Below are 11288 nucleotides of genomic sequence, written 5' to 3'. Positions count from 1 at the left end.
CCAACGAGATGGATCAGCCAGGTGGCATCATTGATGGACTCAAGTGTGGCAGCGGTAGTGAGGTTGGCCCAGGATCGGACATTGTTTCGTTCTTCTGTGCATGGGGTCGCTATGAGTCGGTTCCGACTCAGTGGCACCTGACAACAACAACAACAACCAAAGAAGAAAGGTCTGGTGAATCACTTTCTGAAAAACCAGCCACTGAGCATAGTTCTACTTTGACAGACACATGGGGATATGAGTCAGAGTTGAGATGGAAATGAGTTTTTGATGCTGTGAAACTATTTGGGGATGACTTGCCCCAGTGGCTACCCCAAAATAGTTTGCAAATGTGCCCAAAAGAAAAACAGAATTCACTTATTTCCAACTCCTAGACAGCCTGCAGGACAGAGTAGAGCTGCCCACAGGCGGTCAGTCTTTATGGGAGTAAACAGCTTCTTAGTCTCACTCCCTCTGAGTAACTGATGGGTTTGAACCGCAGACTTTGCGTAAAGTAGTTGAACACTTAACTGCTGTGCCAATGGTGCTTCTTGCAAATGTTTGTTGTTGTTGTTATTGTTAAGTGCCATAGCGAATCTGTTTAGCGTTTCTGAGGAGTCACTGGTAGGTTTGAAGCTCTGACCTTGTGGTTAGGAGTTCAGTATTTAACCTACAGTGCCACACCAGGACTCTATTGTACACTTGAAGTAAACAAATGGTTTACCTTTAAAAAGGAACAACGCTGGGGGTTCAGTATTTTCCTTGCTGTTTGTTTCAGAAAAGCTCAGCGTTAAGAAATCAGTTGGGAGATGCTTTGATCCCGTATGAGTGGAATGACTCTGTGGACTAACTTTGGGGCAGACTGCAGGGTCCTCCTCACAAGTGAACACAGTTGGATTAACCTGTGGAGAGGGAAGACCAGTGCCCGAAAACCTTGTATATGTGTGTGTTTAATGTTTTATTGTGAATTATGTGATAGTTTACATGGGAGAACATTAGTTTTACATTCATCGTATTGTATATCATTTCATTGTTATGGTTACAATCCCCTCCATGCATCATCAACCAACCAAAGGGTATACACTACAAGCCTGGCCCCTGGTCGTCAGTACATAGCCCCTCTCCCTCTCTGTGTCTAAAGTCCCCAACTGCTCCATCTCTCCATGTCATCGTCTCTGCCTCCATCTCAGGCATCACTGCTTCTCTGGGTAGGGTCCCGCTCTCCGCTTTTCTCCTCTGTTGGTCCCAGGGACTTCCGCTCCTAGGATGAAGAGTTAATCACTCCCCTCCTTGCTACAAAATGTCTACGTTTACATTTCCAACCCTCACAATCAGTCCTGATAACAATTATTCACAAGAGACCCATCCGCATTTCCTTTCATCAGCCCCACCTAGACAGATTGTATACTACTCAGTGGAGATTCTACCTTCCTTCATGCCTTCTGAATCTAGGTTCCCTCTTGAAAGCTTGTAAGCTAGTCCCTTGTATGTGTTTTAACAAAGGGTGTGCACACCAGGGGCTGGAATCCAGTCTGTGAGATGCATAATATGCTGCTTCTAAGTAGCAATTAAGTCATCTGTGAACATCTGAGGGAAGGGGGAGTGAATTAGCCACCTCTGAAAAGCATCCACAAGAATGGAGATTTATTAAATGCAATTTTATGTACAGTGCTGTGCTGTGGGAGATTGGGACCAAGGCCAAAGTTGGGGAATGCGCAAGGTACCACCAAAGCCCAGCTGTGACCTCCCCCCCAGACAGGCTTGAAGGAAGAGAAGGCAAACACTGCCTTTTGCCCTGACACTGATCAACCCCTGCCCACCCCCTCAGTCTTGCATTTCTTTGCTACATAATATCATGGTTCTGCCCAAACCTATATTTTATGGGATTCACCAACCCAACACTACAACAGTCTGGGGGAGGGTGGATGGATTGTAAAATTATTCTAGTGAAAGCAAATCATAGCCACAGTTACATAATGAGGAATAAACCCCAACAAAACCAACCCCACTTGCCATTGCATCCGGTCTAACCCAATAGGGCAGATGAGACCTTCCCCCATGGGGTTTCCAAAACTATAAATCTTTATGAAAGCAGACCGCCTCACCTTTCTCCTAAGGAGCGTATGGTGGGTTTTAATCTCAGATCTTTCCATTAGCAGCCTAGCGCTTAACCTCTGCACCACCTCAACCCAACCAAAGTAAACTAAGCCCATTGCTGTTAAGGCGTTTCCAACTCATAGCACCCCTGCAGGACATAGGGTTTCTGAGACTGTAAATCTTTATGGGAGCAGATGGTCAGATCTTTTCTTCTGCAGAGTCGTTGGTAGGTTTGAAACAGCAACCTTTCACTTGGGAACAGAGCGCTTAACCACGGTACCACCACTGTTTCATTAATGGCTGTAGTCCTGGTGTGGCGCTGTACGATATGCACTCAACTATTGGTCGGTTAGAACCACAAGGCTGGCTGGTGAAATCCACCAGCTGCTCCTCGGAAACCCTATGCAGGGTCACTATGAGTCAGAACAGACTCCATGGCACTTAACAACAACAACAAAAAAAACACTAAACAAAACCAAACCACTGTGAGTGGGTTAATTCCAACTCATAGCACCTCTACAAGACAGAAAACTGCCCCATAAGGTTTCAAAGCAGCCATCTTTCTCCTTGAAGTAGCTGTGATCTTTATGGGTTAAGCATTGGGCTGATTCAGTTCAAATCCACCAGCCACTCTAAGTGAGGAAATTATGGCAGTCAGCTTCCGTACAGACAATTAGCCTTGGAACCCCCATGCGGCAGTTCCACTCTGTCCTAAACCGGATGACAGTAGATTTAATCTGTATTGAAGCAGATAGACCCATCTTTCTCCAGAGCATCTGCTGCTGGGATCAAACCTCCAACTTTTTGGTTAGCAGCCACGGGCTTAACCCACAGTGCCATTGGAACATCTTATCAGGTGCCAGTCAAGTCATATTATTATCTTCAATCTTTGCAACAACAGTGCAAACAGAAACGATCAACTTAATTACACAGTGGACATTTCAGAAAAGTTAACAAGGTGCCAATACCATTCAGCTAGTGAATTCAACTTCCGCAGATGGGTCCACATGTCCAAGGCATCTGATTGATCCCATTTTAGAGGTGATTTCTCTATCTATGTGTTTCTCTTTCCACCGCAAATTAAGTCATTTTTGCAATGGCTAGGAGCTCTGGTAGCGTAGTGGTTACGAATCGGGCTGCGAACCTTAAGGTCAGCGGTTCAAAACTGCCAGTCGCTCCGCGGGAGAAAGATGAGGCTTTCTACTCCCGTAAAGATTTACACCCTCGGAAACCCTGTACAGGGTCGCTATGGGTCGGACCCGACTCGATGGCACTTAACAACAACAACAACAACAGTATGGAAAGAGGGTGCTGTGGCTGGGGTCTTAAAAGCTCATGAGCCACCATCCAAAGTGTAACTATTGTTCACTTCCTGCCCAGAGGAAAGTAGTGTGATGAAAACTGAAGACGTTTGGAAACAATCAGTCCAATGGACAAATGGATCATGCAAACATCAGTCTCCATGACTCTGAGACCAGAAGAACTAGATGGTGCCCAGCTCCCACTACCAATTGCTCTGAAATGGATCAAATTAAAAAGTTGTGGATAGAGTATTAGAAACAGGTGTAACAAAACTGAAAATCACAAAAAACACCAGGCTTATGGGGGTCAGATAGAGACTGCTGGAACCCTAGAGACTGAGGTCCTTGATCACCCTTCAGGTCTGGAGTTGAACTAATCTCCATGGCTCCATTTTCATCTAAGCAATAAAAGCAGCAACAACACTAGGGAGGTATGAACACCGTAAAACAACCAATCATTTGAGATCAAAAGGGCAGCATCAGAAGGGCTAGGAAAGAAAGAGCACTGGAAACAGGAAACAAAGGAAGAAAATGGGCTGAGTGACGTTATGTGGAGGGGATTACAATCAGTGAGATGAAACAAAATGTGTATGAATTGTTGGATGTAAAGCTGATGATCTGCTTTGTATACTACCTTCACCCAATTCACAATAAAAAGTTTAACAAACCAAACCAAACCAAATCAAAACAAAGAGGCTGCTGGCCAGTTGAACTCTACTTGATACACCTTCTCCTTGAGGTTTTGGGGGTTGCAGTTTGGGCTCACCATGAATTGAAAAACAAAAACAAAAACAACACCTGTCACTCATAGAGCCACTGCCATCAAGTCAATTCTGACTCATAGAGATCCTGTATAGGATTTCTAAGACTGCAAATCTGTGCAGGATCAAACAGCCTCATCTTTCTCCCAAAGAGCAATGGGTGGGTTTGAACTGCTGGTTCACAGTCCAGTGCTTATCCTACAGTGCCACAAGGGCTACATATCCACAGAATTTCTGAAATGTGAAGGGCAGCTTTGGAGACCAGCTTGCGGAGTGGTTCCGTTCATTATTAGTTAAATCGTTAAAGTGAAATATGACTTGAAAAGTCAAAGATACTGAGAAATACAAGGGTAACATCTAGTTGTAAGGAAGGAGGAGGAAAGTTTCATTTAAATGAGATTTGAAACCATCTGGATAATTAGCCAGTGTCAAAGTAAAAGATCCTGGGTCACACAGCTCCAGAGAAGGGCATGATGGGTGTGTGAATAGGGTTTGTTGAGTTGGTGTGAGTTACATGGAATCACGAGTCCCTGGGAGGTGAAAATGGTTACAGCGCTCAGCTAATCAAGTCCATCCAGAGGCACCTCAGAAGAAAGGCCTACTTCTGACATACATGGGGGCACTGTGGGTCAGAGTCATGGTAACTGGTTTGGAATACATGTGGTGAAGACAGAAAGGTTGAAGGCTGGGGTTTACCAAGAAGTACCTCAGAAGAAAGGTTTGGTGAACTACTTAAAAAAACTCAACAGTTGAAATCTCTGACACAGTTGTGGGCACTGTGAGTCAGGGTTGACTTAATGGTAACTTGTTAGGAGTCCCTGTGTACCTCAACTGTGTAAAAAACTCTGCTGCTCATTCTAAGGTGAGCGAGTTGACTCCACCCAGAGGTGCTTGGTAAGAAAGGCCAGGTGATATGCACACCAAAGTTCATAGCAGCACTATTTACAATAGCAAAAAGATGGAGACAGCCTAAGTGGCCATCAACTGAAGAATGGATAAACAAACTGTAGTACATACACACAATGCAATATTATGCTACCTTGAAGAATAACAAGGAAGCTGCAAGCCACCGCATAACATGGATGAACCTTGAGGACATTAAGCTTAGTGAAATTACTCAGTCACAAAAGCAGAAATACTGCATAGGACCATTATTGTAAAAGCTTAAGAAAAAGTACCCACACTAAAAGGGAAAAAAAAAATTCTTGGTTGGTTACCGGGATGTAGGGGGTGGGGTGAGGTAGGGGGAGGGGAAGGTGGAGCACAGGGTAAGGAATAGATACAGGATAGTTTGGGTGCTGTGGGGGCAATGCACAAGAAGGGAGAGGGGAATGGAAGAACAAGGTGGATGGGGGAACATTTAGGCAGGTTTGCATGGGCTAAGTGGGACAGAGGTAAATAGTGATGTATGCTCAACCTTGGAACAACAGAGCTCTGGGATACAGGGATTGAGGCATGGTTTGAATGGGTAAAAGAGGGGAAATAACATTAAGAGGCTTGGCTGTCTTTTGAATCTTCGTTTCCCTTGCCTACTATTGTAAAATAGACACTTGAGGGGGAGAGGAAGGAATAGCCAGAAAGACAAGGCTTTCTGGTCCTGTAAAGATTTACAGGGTCACTATTGTTGGTCTCAATTTACCCAGATGGCCACTCAAGACTCTCAGGATCAGCAAAGAAGCCTTCATTAGCTGGCCAGCGACTACAGCCTCCCTAAAAGCGGAAAAAACTGAAGCCCCGACCCAGTTTTTCAAAGAGTATTTATTTATACATAGGCAGTCTGACATGATCTTGTACAAACCAAAAGTATGATGCACTTAGTTTGTGTCTCAATTTGGTGATTCTTGCAATCGTTCAAACTGTTTCATCATGCTATTGCATACTTCATGGACTACCAAACGCAAACCAAATCCACTGCCACTGAGTTGATTCCGATCCATAGAGAACCTGTAGGACACAGAAGGACTTCCCCATAGGGTTTCCTAGGATGTGGATCTTTACGAAGCAGATGGCCACATCTCTCTTTTGTGGAGCAGCTGGAGGATTTGAACTGCTGACCTTATAGTCAACACTGAATCCATTACATCACCACAACTCTTACTTGCTAATATACGATATGCAAAAATGGGCAACATTTCGACTCCAAACAGCAAAGCAAACTGTTGCTATCATTTCTGACTCAGAGACCCTGTAAGACAGAACAGAATTGCCCCAGAGAAATTCCAAATCTTTAAGGAGACAGACACCTCATCTTTCTCTCTGGGATTGGCTACTGGATTAAAACCACCGAACTTTCAGTTAGCACCCGAGAGCTTAACACTGTGCCGGCAGTGCTCCTTTACATAGTACAGTGGTGTACACAGTGTGTATACATACTATATGTATGTTGTTGTTAGGTGCCCTCGAGTCAGTTCCTACTCATAATGACCCTCTGCACAACAGAAGGAAACACTGTCCAGTCCTGCGTCATCCCCACAATTGTTACACTTGAACTCATTGCTGCGGTCACTGTGTCAATCCATCCACTTGTTGGTCTCCCTCATTTAAGCTGACCATATGCTTTACCAAGCCTGGTGTCCTTCTCCAGGGACTGGTCCCTCCTGACAACATGTCCAAAGTAAATCTTTACAGGAGCAGAAAGCCTCATCTTTCTCCCGTGGAGAAGTACTGACCTTAATGTTCGCAGCCCGATTCATAACCACTATGCTACCAGAGCTCCTTTTAATAAGGTTACTGTACCTTTATTTCAAATTATATTAAAAGTTATTCCTTCTAGATGAACTTTTAATTTAAATCCCATGCTCTTGGCTCATAAGAATGGCACCTTAGAAAGTGGCAAATTCCACTCAGTCTCTGGTGGCATTATTTCAGGTTAGTTTCTTTCACCAATAAGAAAATCTTAAGTTCCCCCACCCCAAAATTGTGATCACATTTTGTTTTCTAATGACTACAATAGGTAGCAACAAGAAAAAGATGATTTAAAAAGCAGTCATTAAAATAGAGAGATCAACCATACAGAAGAAATATTCGGCTCATGGCAATTTTAAAAAAAATGTCAACTAGAGGATGACAATAGCCAGATGCTTGAGTCATTAACAGAAAATATTAAGAACCGAAGTCAGTCCAGTATGACCAAGTGGAATATATCATCATTGCACTTCATTATTTACAACAAATACTCTAAGCCAATAGGAAACACAAGTGATATTTAGAGTCTCAATTAGAACATGCTGATCACTTGACAATTTCATCCTTTTTTTTTTTAATTAAATGTTTTTATTTTGGATTGAGTGAAAGTTTACAGGGCACATCATCAGCTTCACATTCAACCATTCATATAGCTTGTTTCATTGCATTGATTATTATCCCCTCCATACATCATCAGTTAACAGTGTTTCTCTCTATCCTCTTTAGCTTTTTTTTTTTTTGGGTGGGGGGGGACTTGCCTTTTTGGAATTTACAGTCTCGGCTTTTAGGGAAGGTTTTTACATTTGTCTGTGGATATCCAGGGCACCCTCGGAAACCCTGTACAGGGTCGCTATGGGTCGGACCCGACTCAACGGCACTTAACAACAACAACAACAAATCCAGGGCTCATGTATGAGATTACTAACAAGCATTACTGAATAATCAGATGAGGGACAGTTTGCTATGTCTACTAGGTAGCTAAAGTCTGATCCTCAGAGCCTATGGTTTGGACGGTCAACAACGCTTGGGCCCATAGGGGCTTGACCTCCTGACTGGGTCTGCACGGTCTACATCAGATTCCTCCTTATTTATTGTTTGTTTAAGGGACGCTGCCTGTCTTAGGCGGTCAGTGCGAATTCCTCAGGCTTACCAGTCATTGAAACTCATTGCAGCATGGCAATGGCTCTGTCTTAAGTTGCCGAGGTTCCACGTGATCCTTACCCGTCTCTGACCACACGTCCAGCATAAACAGCCGCCATCCGAGGAAGGCAGGGAGGGAGGAGATCGGCTGGGGACCCCATACGCAAGACGTTGCCAGCCCCAATTTCATTCATTTTTACAGGGTTTAGAACATCAGTCATTTCCCTTATTTGCAGTCCCTGACCAGTCCTTATCAATCTAAGTGTCTTGGAATAACAACTTTTCTTAAGTACATTTGAAAATAGTTTTATGAAAAGAATAACCATTTGGTTTTCCTGGAAAGATATTAGGGAAAAAGCTCAATTTTTTTCTTCCCACCACCTCTGTCACATATCATTTCCCAAAGACCTCACTTTCAAGTTTGTTCATCATGGCTTCACGAAGAAACGAGCACCAGCCAGCAAACAAGTGGAATTAAGGACACCTGGGTTAAAAGTGCAAGAAAATATGTTAACATGCAGGCAATGATCTATACACTCAAGATTCATGTTAATAAAATTTAATTATTATATATGAAGTTTCCACAGATGGATAGGGCTCTGGGCATAACATATGCCATCTTTTCATTTCATATCAAATTATCACACAAATCACTGTTTTCTGAGACATTGGAGACTTTAAAAACAGTTTTTATTGTGAATTGAGTGCTAGTTTACATGGGAGAACGTCGGTTTTACACCATTATTTCATTGCAATGATTACAATCTCCTCCGTGCATCATCATTCAACAATATTTGCTTCTCCCCTGACTTCATATCAGCTGGATGCTTCACTCTCAGCCCTGGCCCTCCGTGGCTATGTCCATGGGCTCAGGAGTCCCCAGGTCTCACCACACTTCAGACCAATCAACCCTTCCTCTTCTCTCTCTCATCTCCAGGTCAACAGGAGTCTATGGAATGTGATTGAACTCAGGCCATGTCTTCATTGCTGACTTTCCCCTCTTCCACTCACCAGTAGATCAACGTGGTCACCAGCAAATTTACATGCATGCTCATGTGTTTTCTTTGAGTTTCAGTCTTGGGGGGGGGGTTGTCCTTAAGGGACTTGATTTCTTGCCTTGGTGTCTCCCTGGTGAACACCTTTCTTGTTCTTGTAGTAGCCAATCAGACTTGCCATTTTTGTTTTGGAGTTTTTCTGTTGATTTTTCTTCCTTGAAGTATCTTCTGTTGCTCTGGCCACTCTAGGCTGGTCTGCTTGACCTTTCAAGTGAGAATGTCCCACCTCAGAAGGTTCTGGATGGGGCTCAGGACTCCACCTAAGGTCCTATACATTAGAAAGGCTCCACAAGAAGCCTATTTCACTGGGAAAGTTCTAGAACCCCTCTTAGGTATACCAATCAGTTATAGGCTGAAGACGGGTTTACAAGTTTTCTGTAATCCTATTTCCTGATATTCCTTTCTATCCCACTCAAGTGTCTATTTTACAATAGTAGGCAAGGGAAAACAATATTCATAAGACAGACAAGCATCTTAACATTATTTCTCCTCTTTTACCCATTCAGACCTCGATGGGTAAAACACCCATGCCTCAATCCCTGTATCACAGAGCCCTGTTGTTCTGAGGTTGAGCATACATCACTATTTACCTCTGTCCCATTTAGCCCATGCAAACCTGCCTCAGTGGTCCCCTGTCTACCTTGTTTTTCCATCCCTCTCCCCCTGATGTTGGATACTTTTACAATTTAATTTGTAAACAGAATTTTTATTAAAAATTGTGCTAAACCAAATCATGTCTTGAAAACGGTTTATATAGAAAACCCAGGGAATAAAGTGAACTGTTCATTGTGGAAGGCCTTCAATTACATTATTACAGTAGAAAATATAGAAGGTAGAAGAGAACTGAAAAGACTAATGCCACATTAGATTCAAATCTATAGCTCCTGTAGCTACCTAAAACATGGTTTTAGAAATTTACCCACCATTTCCAGTAACTATAGAAAGTTAAAATAAAATTTGCCATGAAAGCTCTTATATCATGCTTGATACAGGGAGGTAGGAAAATGTGAGAACCAAGATACACAAAACATGATATTGTATCTACAATTCCTGTTTGCTTTATTGAGGGTGAAGTTTCAAGTCAGTCACTTACTTCAGCTCCACACTCAGATTCTTACCCAGCATTTTTGAGCCACTCCACAAACTTTTTCATTTGCTCAAGGAAGACACTTTCCCCCTTTGCAATATGTGCATCTTTATACCCCTTCAGAATGGGCTCTTCACTCAGAACTTCAGCTTTATAAAAAAGCACCACTATTTTCTGTAAGGCTTTCATGAAGTGAATGTTGTCATAGCAATACTGCCGAATCTTCAGTAACGGAAGTCAGCTCTGACTGATCTTGAGTAGTGAAGGCAGCAAGTAGTGGGCTGCATTGCTTCAAGTACTTGATGGCTTGCTCTGCTATAAGCTTTTCTTTTTTGTTCCATTCCACAGCACTCATTACACTCAACCAGATTATTCTGGTTTTGGTATGTTGTTTTACTTCATCTCCTCCTTGTCATATAAAATTATTTCCTTAAATGGATCACCACGAGACATCTGTTCTTGAAGTTTTTTCTGGAGCTTCTTACAAGCTCCTATGATTTGCTGATTCCAAACATATTCTGAAAGCTCTTTCAAGCCTGCTTCAGTGAAATACTTTGTGACGTGTTCAACGCTTTGTTTATTGGCAGGAAAAAGTTCCATTAATCCATGCTGACTTTCCGAAGACTTGCAGCTACTGCATTGATATCTTTTTCATTTATCCATGATTTAAAGAGCTTTACAGCAAAAGCTGCTGAAACTCCTTTTTTAACAAAATTCTCATTATAAAGGCTAGTGAGAATGGATGCATTAAGTGTTCCATTAGCCAGAAGAACACCAGTCAACATGGCCAGCTTGGTCCTCTCCAACTTGGAAAACCCCTTTAAGAACAGCAGCAACTTTTTAACTTCATCTTCAGAACCTTTCTCCAGGTATTTGAAGCACCTGATTAACTTGTTAAAAACCTGAGCAAATGCTTGCATGGTCTCTAGTTCTCTTTGTGCTACAAACACACAGACATCTGTATGTATGCATCATGTCATCTGCCAGTGTGCCATCTGGGGCCAGAATTACATCGGTCACCAGAATGTCAAATTTTGCTCCGGAAGCATCAAGAAACTTAGCTACAGCTTGTAAATCAGTACCACTTTCAGTTAAGCCTTGAATAATACAATCTTTAAGTGAGTAGGGTCAACCCTCTCTTTTTCATCTTTTTTTCCATTTTAAAACACTGACCTGATAGCAT

At 42.7% G+C, this 11288-nt stretch overlaps 1 pseudogene; it reads right to left on the bottom strand.

The window, feature by feature from the left end:
• Nucleotides 1-10099: 10099 nt before the first annotated feature.
• Nucleotides 10100-11025, bottom strand: LOC102829308 (annotated as a pseudogene).
• Nucleotides 11026-11288: the final 263 nt, after the last annotated feature.

This window comes from Chrysochloris asiatica, unplaced genomic scaffold (genome assembly GCF_000296735.1).
Source record: "Chrysochloris asiatica unplaced genomic scaffold, ChrAsi1.0 scaffold00404, whole genome shotgun sequence".
Lineage (NCBI taxonomy): Eukaryota > Metazoa > Chordata > Mammalia > Afrosoricida > Chrysochloridae > Chrysochloris > Chrysochloris asiatica.
Note: the sequence above shows the minus strand (reverse complement) of the source record. Positions and strands in the feature narration are given on the sequence as shown.